This window comes from Oryctolagus cuniculus, chromosome 18, assembly GCF_051225735.1.
Source record: "Oryctolagus cuniculus isolate XC-2025 breed Fujian yellow rabbit chromosome 18, ASM5122573v1, whole genome shotgun sequence".
Taxonomy (NCBI): domain Eukaryota; kingdom Metazoa; phylum Chordata; class Mammalia; order Lagomorpha; family Leporidae; genus Oryctolagus; species Oryctolagus cuniculus.
In genome coordinates, this window is record NC_142884.1 from 14,371,313 (window position 1) to 14,381,337 (window position 10,025).

A 10,025-nucleotide genomic window follows, 5' to 3' on the forward strand; every position below is an offset into this window, starting at 1 on the left:
CTGTGTTGATACTCCCTCCTTACTAACCACGTCTGTGGAACAGCCACTGCCTGCTGGCAGTGAATGAGACCCACGCGCTACCATCCAGGAATCGTGGAGCCTAAAAAAGTGGTTGTTTGTCAGGTGGGACCCTGAAGGGGGAAAGGGGTGAGCTCTTAGAGGTTGTGGGGCAAGGGCCCCCGGGGTTAAGCACTCACAAGGTAGCCAGTGTGACTGCAGTAGGAGCCAGGACAGAAGAGATGGGGGCAGTAGCCACTGTCTATGGGAGACCCAGGTGCACCGTGTGCACACAGGGCTTCACAGACTACAGGAGGACCTGGCACTGCTGCTTCAGCCCCCACGTACCCTGCGACATGGCGGCAGCTGCCATTGCAGTCCCTGGTTACTTTAGGCAACAGAGAGATCTTCCACCTGCAGGTTCACTCCCCAAATGCCTACAAGATCTGTGCCTGGGCCAGGCCAAAGCCGGGAGCCGGGAACTCCATCTGGGTCTCCATGTGGGCAGCAGGAAGTACTGGAGCTGTCACCACTGCCTCTCAGCTCTGCATGAGCAGGAGACTGGAATGAGGAATGGAGCTGGAACCCAGGCACTCATGTGGGGTGTGGGCGTCCTAAGAGCAGAGACAGAGATCTGCTGTCCCCTGGTTCAGTCCCCAAATGCCAGCAACAGACGGGTCTGGGCCAGGCCAAAGCCAGGGGCCAGGAGCTCCATCCAGCTGTCCCCATGGGTGGCAGAGGCACACTACTCAGGCCATCTTCCTCTGCCTTCTCAGGCACATTAGCAGGGATTTAGATTGGAAGTGGAGCAGCCAGGGCTCAAACCAGCACTCCCAAACGAGATGCTGGCATTGCACATGGTGGCTTAACCTCTGCCGCAACACAGGCCTTGTAAGTGGTGTCTTAACCACCTCCAAATACCTGTCCCGTGTCCCGTTTTAGACGAGGAACAAGCAGAGCAGTCAGTCAGCTGCTGTGGTCACCAGCTGTCTGCAGAGGGACGGGGCAGGCCCCACAGCCCCAGCTCGCAGCTGATACTCAGGCAAACACTGGCACCCTGGACTCTGGGGCATCACCTGTCAGGGAGGGACTGTGGCCCCTTGGGACTCGGGTGGAGGCACCCCAAGAGGCACTGAGAATGCAGAGAACATTTCAATTTGCAACTGGACGGCTGCCTCCATCCCCTAGAACACTCAGCAGGTATGAGCCCGCACACATGAGCTTTCTGCAGAGCCCCTCCCCACAGCCGGGCCAGGCGCCTGCCGCATCAGCCAGGCCCTCCCTGTGGGCCTCAGGGGCTTGCACCACCTCGCAGTCCCCATGATGGCTCCCTGAGCAGGAAATGAGTATCTTGCCAGTCACTCCCTTAGATGCTCAGGGTAACACTAAGCCAGGAGTCGTCTCCTGCTTGGGACACCCATATCCCATATCGCAGCACCTGGAATTGGGCTCCTGCCACCCCTGTGGGAGACCCAGATGGAGTTCCTGGCCCCTGTCTTTGGCCTGAGTCCAGCCCTGTTGCAGACATTTGACAAACAACTTTAATATAAAGATAGGTATTTCTCTGCCTTTCATGTAGGTAATAAAACTTTTTCTAGAAAAGATAAATTTTGGGGCAAATTTTTTAAAGATATATTTATTTATTGAAAGGGAGAATTACAGAGAGAGCTTCCATGCACTGGTTCACTCCCCAGATGGCCACAACAGCCAGCACTGGGCCAGGTGAAAGCCAAGAACCAGGAGCTTCTTCCAGTTCTTCCACCCACGTGGGTGGTAGAGGCTCAAATACCTGGGCCATCTCCAGCTGTTTTTCCCAGGCCATGAGCAGGGAGCTGGATTGGAAGTGGAACAGCCAGGACACAAACTGGAACTGATATCGGATGCCAGCATTACAGGTAGCAGTTTTACCACAGCCATGGTGGCAGCCCCAAGGAGAAAAAATTTAAAATCCACATGTACAAACAGTCTTCAGACAGCTCATGCAAATTGCATATTAAGAAAAATTGGGGGCCCGTGCTGTGGCAAAGTGGATAAAGCTGCTGCCTTTGGTGCCAGCATCCCATATGGGTGCCGGTTCGAGAACCGGCTGTTGCACTTCTGATCCAGCTCTCTTCTGTGGCCTCGGAAAGCAGTAGAAGATGGCCCAAGTCCTTGTGCCCCTGTACCTGCGTGGAAGACCCGGAAGAAGCTCCTGGCTTCGGATCAGTGCAGCTCCGGCTGTTGCGGCCAATTGAGGAGTGAACCAGTGGGTGGAAGATCTCTCTGCGGAACTTTGACTTTCAAATAAATAAATATTTTTAAAAAAGGAAAATCTGTGGGGCCAGTGTTGTGGCATGGTACATCACTGCCTGTGATGTCGGCATCCCATATGGGCACTGGTCAAGAGCCAGCTGCTCCATTTCCAATCCAGCTTGCTGCTGATGTGTCTGGGAAAGCAGCCTAGGATGGCCCAAGTGCTTAGACCTCTGCACCCACATGGGAGATCCAGAAGAGGCTCCAGGTTCATGGCTTTGGTGTGGCCCAGCCTTGGCCATTGCAGCCATTTAGGAAGTAAACCAGCAAATGAAAGCGCTCTCTTGCTTGCTCTGTTTCTCCCTCTCTCTGTAACTGCCTTTCAAATAAATTTTTAAAAAAAAATCTTAAAAATTGTATGACCTTAAAGTGTTTTAAATCACATAACTTTTTAAAAATTCTGTTTTTCTGGTGTGTGTGTGTGTGTGTGTGTGTTTTGTGGAAGAGACAGAAATCTCCCACCCACTGGCACACTCTCCAAATGCCCACCATGTCAGAGGCCAGGAAGAGGAGGGGTTTCTCGGCTCACTCCATTTCTGATGATGCTGTGGCCACCTCCTCATCCACCAGGATTCTCCACCCTGCACAGGGAGGCGCTGGGCTGCTGGCTTCTAAGTTCACAGTGGGGGCTGCAGGGGCAACTAGGGTGGGGTTCAGGAGGCCAGAGGGAGCAGGGCAGCCCCATACGTGCACAGGCATGGCGGGGGGCAGTCCTGGGCCCAAGCCTTGTTGGCCTGCAGAGGCACAAGGCGGTGGTGACCACAGCATCCCTCAATTCCCCTCCTGCTTCCCAGAACTCCAAGCCCTTCCTTTGCACCCTCCCCTACTAACAACCATTGATTCACTCCTACGTTCCATACCTGGGTGTCTGCCAGGTACACAGTCCCCTCCGTGTGCCACACTCACTGACCTAGGCCACACAGAAGGTGACGATGCCCCCGGGCCAGAAGCAACGCAGCATCCTGAGGTGGTCACAGGTCAGAAGCGGGGAGAGGCGGCCGTCCCCATCCCAGTCCGAGTCCCCATCACTGGACGACGTGTCCTGTGGGCAGGAGGGGCTCCCTGGGCATCTGCAGCATCTGCCCACTGCTCACTCCCCTCAGCCCCAAATCCAGCACCTCTCTTGGGACTTCTGTCTCCGGGGTGCCTTTAGGAGAAGCTGTGGCTCTTGTCTCCAGAGAAGAGCCCCACCCACACCCAGAGTTTTTCGTTCATTTCCAAGGGGTTCACAGGTGCCAGCGGGAACTCTCCAGTTCCCTGTGATTTCTGAGTAAGAGCCCTTGAAGTGAGACCAAAATTGCTGGGAACAGGAACCCACAAAAAAAGGGGTTACAGGGGCTGGCATTTGGCCCAGTGGTTAAGACCCCCTTTGTGATCCCCCGCAACCCATATTATTAGAGTCCCTGGGGTCAAGTCTTGGCTCCACATCAAAGTTCAGCTTCACTGGAGACCTGCAGCTCCCCACTCCTCACTGCTACTCCCAGGGAAAGAGGGCAGGCTCCAGGCTCCTCCCCGCCTCTGGCTCACCTCCCTCTGTAGCCCCACGCAGGCCCTCTGGGAAGGGCCCACAGCTCAACCCAGATTGTGCAGGCACTCACACGGGTGTTAGAACATGCACCAAGGAGGCCGGCAGCCCCACTCCCAGCCCATGGGGACCTAGGATAGCGTCCTCCGGGTTCCAGGGACCCTCAGCCTTTTGGCTCCGGCTTTGGTTGCACCCACAGAGAACGAGGAGATGCCCAAATTCACTGCTGTGTGCATTCCTTACTTCTGGGTTTGGCCTGACCCACAGTGAACGAGGGAACCCAAATTCACTGCTGCATCTTCATTTCTCTGGTCTCTGTTGGGTGACAAGTCAGCCTAGAGACAGGAGCCCATCACTCTGCCTCACACAGTGGGGTCTGGAGTTTAAATTTCCTAAAGAATCACCCTTGGCCTGTGTGCTAAAAAAAAATTTAAGCCTCTGGCACCCATGGACCTTTAGGTTCACAAAATGTCATGCCTTTGCTTGCAAATTTGAACTCAATGTGAATTAGGTAACTGCAACTGCTGGCCAGAATTTGGCACTTTTAATCAAAATGTCCTTTATTTATGGACCTATATAACATCCTGAAATAGAATAGCAAGCAGTGTGAGGTAACTCCCTCCCTCCCTTCTGGAACTGCCTTCCTCTACCCACCACGTGGACTGGCTCCTTCCCCCAGGCCTCCACAGTCCTGGGTTTCCCCCCATCACTCAATCTCAGGGGCACATGCAAACATGTAAGTTCCCCCTAAAGGAGGTGGTAGGACTAGAGGGTCCCACTAGGGTTCATGTCTCCTTTTCTGTGTCCAATATGGTCAAGATTGAGGAAAAGTTAAGCTCCTTTTCTGAAAACCTGTGTAAGTATAAGAGAGTTCTTTGCCTCTCCCAAGTGTACCTTTTAACCTGGGGAGATGTTTACTATGTATGAACCTCTACACTTACTGCCAAGGAAAAGGAGTGCACCTGGTGCTCAGCTTGGCTTCATCCGTGCAGACTGCGGTGCGAACAAGGTCCCTCACGGTATCCGGTGGCAGACACTGCTCTCCCAGGCACACAGCCCCACCTGCTGACAGACAAAATGGCACCGATCCTTCCCTCCAAAGTTCCCCACCCACCCAAAGCAGGGCTCCCTTACTCACATGCCAACTGTGCGCAGAGCTGTTATCTCCTTGGACTCATGGATGCCTTCTCAGGGTGGGTCGAGGCATTCCCCACTCCAAATAAAAGAGCCCCACGGTTGCCTGCTTCCTCCTGATGGTAATCACACCACGTTTGGGCTTCCCCTCCTCCCTCCAATCAGGCAGTAGGCCCAAATTCACCCCCCAGGAGTCTCCACAAGTCACTCAGTACTTACATACCCTTTTGGAAATTTCATATTCCTTATAGACCTCAATCACCAGGAAAGATCAAGAGGACTAACATTCTTAAAAGAAACCCTCACCAAACTCTGCGTCAAATTCCATTTAGATTGGACAAAACACTTACCTTCAGCTGTCCTAAAGCTTAGAGCTTTGCCAAAGAAACCCCCACCAAACTCTCCATCAAACTCCATTTAGACTGGACAAAACTGGTACCCTTGGCTCTCCTGTGCCCACCCCTACAACTCAGTCCCTTTGAAGTCATGTTTGGCAGACCCACTGCCTTCCCGGGGCTTGAGTCCCCCAACCCCAATCCCTTCCCTCTAACTTGCCCTCTCCCATCCTCTCAGCTATCAGGTCATTTCTATGGCAACATACTAACCAAGTCCCCCTGCTGCCTTGGCTATAGGAGATACTGTCTAGCTCTCATCCATCCCACTCCTTGCTAACCCCCAAATGGAAGGGGCCTCACAAGGTTATTTTCCGACTCCCACTGTGGCTGAACTAGGTAAGGGCCCCATCTGGGTCTACCTGTTCAGGCTAAAAAAGGCCCCTCCTACAACACCCCCTCCTATGCCAATTCACTCCCAATTTATGGCCACCTCCTACTGGTTCCACCTCACTCTAACTAAATTACCTCCCCTTCTTCTTCTTCTTTTTTTTTTTTTTTTTGAAAAAATATTTATTTATATGAGAGGCAGAGTTATAGAGAGAGGGAGAAACAGACAGAGGTCTTCCATCTGCTGGTTCACTCCCCAAATGGCTGCAATGGCCACAGCTGAGCTGATCCAAAGCCAGGAGCCAGAAGCTTCCTCCAGGTCTCTCATGGGGTGCAGGGGCCCTGGTGCTTGGGCCATCTTCCACTGCTTTCCCAGGCCAAGCAGAGAGCTGGATCGGAAGAGGAGCAGCCGGGACTTTACCTGCCACGCCACAGCGCCGGCCCCTCAACGCCCCTCCTTCAGCAGGACCTGTCTCAGTCACCTTCGGGTCTAAGGGCCTTTACTCTGCCCCAAGACCACGCCTTCCACACAGCCCTTCAGGAGGACCTCTGGATGACTTCACCCCAAATCTCACTCCTGACACCCGGATGATCTCTGGCTCCAGGGAACCTTCATCCCAGATCGACTTCTTCACCCTCACTTTATTCTCCAGTTGGCCCCAGGGTGGTCTCCCCAACTTCACTCCTATGCAAATACCCTTTTACTTTCTGTTTAGACTTTATATTGTAATGCATTGTCACCCCTACTGCTGTCTACAGGCACAGTCCTTGCCCTAATTCTTGCCCTAGGGTTAGTGGCAGTCCCCCCACTGGTTGAATCTGTGTTAAAAAATTTCTCTTAGTATTCTTTATCTCTTGTGGGTAGGATGCTTTTGTGCCATCTCCTGCTTCTAATCTGTTTACCGGGGCTGAGCTCCTCCTATCCCTCCCCTCCAACTTGCCCTCTCCCCTCCTCTCAGCTATCAAACCCCTTTTTGGTTTCTACCTCTGCCCCCAACCAGACTCATTTTTGGCAATTTCAGATAAGACACAAAGATGGTATAGTCCTAGGGGTCTACAACATCATAAAACCAAGCTCCCCAGTTATTATTCAGTTCAGTGCTTGTAAGGCTGCAAATAAAAGACAAATACAGTGCAGGGGTATGAGTTGGGAATGGACTTACACCTAAATACATTTATTTCCAAGAAGACAACCTAGCCAAGTATAGACAGAAGTAGGGCTACCCAATCCAGAACTCTCTCCCCCTCCCCAGTATTACTGCCCTACGTGGATGTGCACAGATGACCCTTACCCCCCTAACATTCCTGTAAGCCAAGGTCAAGATTTAGAGCTACAGGGCTGGCACCGTGGTGAGGTCCTTTGCCTGCAGTGCTGGCATCCCATATGGGCACCAGTTCTAGCACCAGCTGCTCCTCTTCCAGTCCAGCTCTCTGCTGTGGCCTGGGAAAGCAGTGGTGGATGGCCCAGGTGCTTGGGCCCCTGCACCCAAATGGAAGACCCGGAAGAAGCACCTTGCTCCTGGCTTCAGATTGGTGCAGCTCCAGCCATTGCGGCCATTTGGGGAGTGAACCAGTGGAAGGAAGACTTTTCTGTCTCTCCCTCTCACTGTGTAACTCTACCTCTCAAATTAAAAACAAACAAACTTAAAAGAAAAAAAAAAGATTTATAGCTAAAAACAGTCATCCCTGCCTTATCCCCCTGCAGCCTTGGGGAATGTAAGCCAGTAACATACGCTATCACCAACCCCAAGTGGCTTCGAGGACAAAAAGTCAGTATTCATATTGATACAAGAGGAAAGGATCCTAGGGGCATGATCAGTGTAATACAAATCCTTAAGGAAAAACCACAACCTCCACAGACAAGCCAGCACTCTGTCTAAATCCAACCCCTGGCTGAACAGGCTAAGTCCAAGCAAACTTCGCCCTTCATTTACCTCCGACTCCCTGCTGAACAACTAGCAAATCTTACCCATGCGTCATCTAATCCTCGGGCTCACGCTTGGCCAAGGATTGCTGGCTCTGCCTGCCAGAGAAGGGATTTTCTGTGCTGGGTTATATTAGTAAAATGGTGCAGTTTTATCTATGGCACGATCTACACCCTGACACCATCCTAGGCTCTAGGCCCTGCCGCCATTGCTGGAAGCCAGGTAGCCACAGGGCCCAACCACTGGTGTCAGCTCCACCCCCATCCTAATGGGATTCGCTGCTTCTACTTCCCTGCCCACCTCCAAAGTTTTAAAAGGACCTGTTCCTGAACGTGTGTGTCTCTCTCTTTCTCTCCGTCTCTGGATCTCTCTCTGTCTCTGTCTCTCTCTTACGCTCTTCTACTCCCTCTCTTCCTTCTTTGCCCCCTCCCTCTGGTCTGTCAGGTTTCCTCCAATAAACTCTTTCCCTTACTCCGGTGTTTGGTGGCGGCCTTACAGGTTACACTGCCACATCACTTAACCCAGCGCAGACACCCATTCTGTATCCTGCAACTAGACTCCATCCCGTGTTACAGGGCCCACCTTCTGTATCTCCTTCAGCCTGGGACTGTAATAACGCCATCACTATCCATCAAACCACAAAAGCTGTGAAAGCTCCCCTGGCACCCGTTTCGTGTGCTGCAATAGTCTTAAAACCATCACGCCTGTCCGTCCTCCCTGCGCCTTGGTAATACTTATCCCCAGTTTTTATCCACACCTGGGAAACAGCTCATACATTATAAAGAAACTCACTTCCTGCTTCAGGAGGGCCCTGTTGTTGCCTCCTAACAGTCTTGGGGGCAGGAAGTACGGTCCTAGGCACCACCACTTTCGAAATGTCTCAACACTCCCTAAACTGACTGGCCCAACAAATGGACACTGACTTCCAAAGCCTCCACCAGGCAGCTTCCACCTTACAAGAACAAATAAACTCCCTGGCATTCGTGGTCCTGCAAAACAGGAGAGCATTAGATCTCCTGACAGTACAACAGGGCAGAACCTGTCTTTTCCTGGGAGAAGAGTGCTGCTACTATGCCAGCCAGACCGCAGTGGTAACTGACTCCCCGGACAAAATAAAAAATAGACACGGGAGCGGGCACGGGCTCGAAACCACCAAAACACGGGTTGGACTGCTACACTGAGAGAAGGGGCACGGTTAGCTCCTCTCCTCGGGCCCGTCATGGTCATCCTTCTGGCCCTGCTATTTGGACCATGCCTATTTAATTTGTCCCAAATTTTTTTACAGAACTACATCAAAGCTGTCTCTTAAGAGCAGGATAAGACCATGCTGCTACTCCACCACCTCAATCAGGAATACCAGCCCCTTCCCTCAAAACCTGAAGAGGGCTCCTGGGCTCTACCTGCAAAGCCCAGCACCCACACGGCCCCCTCTCAGAAGGAAGTAGCCGGATAGAGTCATGGCCCTCTTCCTTTTTACCTCTAGGGGCTGGATTAAAGGGCAATAAAGCTCATTAAAGGGCACATTCCCCTTGCTCTCCCATCCCCACCCCATTTCTTCCCTATTGTTGAGACTCTCAACAAAAGGCAGGAACCAAGCTCAACAGCCCCCAGACTCCTGCACGCAAAGCAGCTTGCGAATAGCTAAGAGGAAAATTCCCAGCAGCTTCTATAAGCCCCTTCTCCCTACTTCCCGCCAACCGCAAGCCCCCTACCTCCCACTGGCAGTGACAGGTTTCCTCTTCAGCCAAATAAAAATCCAGTCCCACACGCACCCTGTGTGTGGTGTCTTCACAAAGAACAGACTGTTGGCCGGCACCGCGGCTGACTAGGCTAATCCTCCGCCTAGTGGCGCCGGCACACCGGGTTCTAGTCCCTGTTGGGGCGCCGGATTCTGTCCCGGTTGCCCCTCTTCCAGGCCAGCTCTCTGCTGTGGCCAGGGAGTGCAGTGGAGGATGGCCCAGGTGCTTGGGCCCTGCATCCCATGGGAGACCAGGAAAAGCACCTGGCTCCTGGCTCTTGCCATTGGATCAGCGCGGTGCGCCGGCCGCAGCGCGCCAGCCGCGGCGGCCATTGGAGGGTGAACCAACAGCAAAGGAAGACCTTTCTCTCTGTCTCTCTCTCTCACTGTCCACTCTGCCTGTCAAAAAATAAAATAAAATAAAATAAAAAATAAAAATTAAAAAAAGAACAGACTGTTGCCCCTCCGTGCTTCAGTAAATCAACCAGTCTCTGTCGACGTTGGCGTCGACGTTGGCTCTGTCTCATCTCTGGGTGTACGAAAGGCCAGACCAGAGCGATTCCAAACCTAACAGAGTCTACCACTGTGCTCTCAAGGTTACTGTGCCAGGCTCCACGCAGAGCCAGGCCCCCCTGCCCAGAGCCCCTGGGGAGCTTTATGTGCCAGCCCAGGCAGCCAGGGCCGAGAGGGCC